The sequence below is a fragment of the Elephantulus edwardii genome, unplaced genomic scaffold (assembly GCF_000299155.1).
Source record: "Elephantulus edwardii isolate Elephantulus edwardi_28Jun2011 unplaced genomic scaffold, EleEdw1.0 scaffold00005, whole genome shotgun sequence".
NCBI classification, from domain to species: domain Eukaryota; kingdom Metazoa; phylum Chordata; class Mammalia; order Macroscelidea; family Macroscelididae; genus Elephantulus; species Elephantulus edwardii.
Window position 1 is genome coordinate 34,931,726 of NW_006399755.1, and position 2,210 is coordinate 34,933,935.

The following is a 2,210-nucleotide window of genomic DNA, read 5'->3' on the forward strand; positions in this document are numbered from 1 at the left end:
GGAAGTTATAGCAAATCTACAAAGGTCAGAACAAGATCTTGAATATATTCTAGTTGAATTTAAAGATAAGATAATATCAACAAAAGATTTCATGCATTGAACACTAATGGATGAAGACAAGATGTGTTTGGGATGACATCAAAGATATCATCCATGAAGAAAGCAAAAGATCACTAAAAAGACAGAAAAGGATATTTCCAGCAAAAAGGTAAACTATGTAGAGATCATCCAAGACCCACTACAACTGAGACACCAGAAAACAAAGATTACATGAACTTGGAACTTTGAGTTTTATGTTATAAAGGAGTAGCTAAAACATTGGCTGATGGAAGAAGAAACTGAACAAAAACATCTAACAAGGAGATAGACAGAGTGAGGAATTGTGAGTGAACCTGACAAAACACAGCCATATTGAACCTTTTCAAAAGCTTTCTGATTGGTATAGGAACCCAGGACTGCATCAATGTCCATACCAGGAACTGGGTGATAACAAGAAAGACAATAACAATATGCATCCTCATGCCACCTGCAGTTTCACCTTGTATGAATGAAATATAAACATTGACTCCTGCTCCCCCTGAAAGACAACAGACTGCAGCAAACAAATTCAATTTACCTCCAACTGCATAGTAAGAACAAGGAAAAGAAAATTTAAAAAGAACACATATATTCATGCTGCATAAGAAGATCGGAGGTGAAAAACTGAGAGTTGTCAAACTCGTGTTAGTGGTTAGATAGCTGCTTAATAATTTGGGACAAATATATACAGAAGGAAAATCAAAGATAAAGTTAAATCATAAAGTGCCTAGCAGTTTCTGCTGAAATCTTTCCAAACAAAGTAACATGGCACAGTCTGAGTCCATATAAGGTAAAGGTCCAGGGAAAGACAAAAGCTAGTCCCATTGGAACCAGGAAACATGTATGCTGGCCTTATAAGAAAGGCTATAACAAAGAGCAAAGGCTAGCCCTTATCCAATCAAAGCCAAGATAAGGATGACACCAATGTTTCAGAAAGCTGACATATACAATGAAAATTACCCCTTAAACAACATAATTAGTATTCACACAAGCAGAGACTCAACATACATGAGTAGGCACTAGAAGAAATAAAAAATTAATAGAAAAAATTATTCAAACAAATAACAAGGAAAACACAACTTACCAAAGCCTCTGGGAAACAGCCAAAACAGTTATGAGGTCAATTTATAGCAATACGCAAACACATCAAAGGCAAGAAAAGATAATAATTGATTCTTTAACCCAACATCTCCAAAAAGTTGAAAAAGAATAGCAAGAAAACCAAGCACCCCTAAAGAATTATAAAAGTTAGGGCAGAAATAAATGAAATAGAAAACATAAAAACGATGGAAACCATCAACAAACCAAAGTTGGTTCTTCGAAAAAGTCAATAAAATTGGCAAACCACTAGCAAAACTAAAAAAGGGAAAGAAATAAATGACACAAATAATCTGTAAAAGAGATGAAAGGGCCAATGTCACAACAAAACCAACTCAAATAAAAAGGTTAACAATGAAATACTATGGGGAAAATCATACTCAAACAAATATGAAAACGCGGAGAAAATGGATAAATTCTTAGAAACTCACAACATACGTAACGAAGCATGGAAAGAGTATACAGAGTCACAGGACCAAAAAGAATTTGCAGACACAGCAGAATTTCATGAAAGAATGTATCCGCAAAAGCCTGGGGTGATAAAGAAAGAAACTCAAACTGCTATGAAAGAATTGTCAAAAACAAGGCCCCAGGATTGATGGTATACCAACTGATATATTTCAACAAATAGATGCTGCCCTGGAGGTGCTCACCAAGTTGTGCTAAGAAATCTGGAGGATAACCACCTGGTTGAATGACTGGAAAAGATCTATATTTGCTCCTATTCCAAAGAACAGTGACTCAACAGAGTGCAGAAATTTTTTAATAAGATCATTAATATCACATGCAAGTAAGATTCTGCTAAAAATTATCCATGAATGACTGGAACAACACATCAAAAGAGAACTGCCAAAGTGCACTCTAGGTTCAGAAGAGGCCATGGTATTAGGGATATTATAGCTATAGTTAGATGGATTTTGGCTGAAAGCATAAAGTACCAGAGGAATGTCTGTGTTTCTTTGACTGTATAAAGACATTTGACTGTGTGGCTAAGTCTAAGAAGAATGGGAACCCCAAAATACTTCATTGTGCTT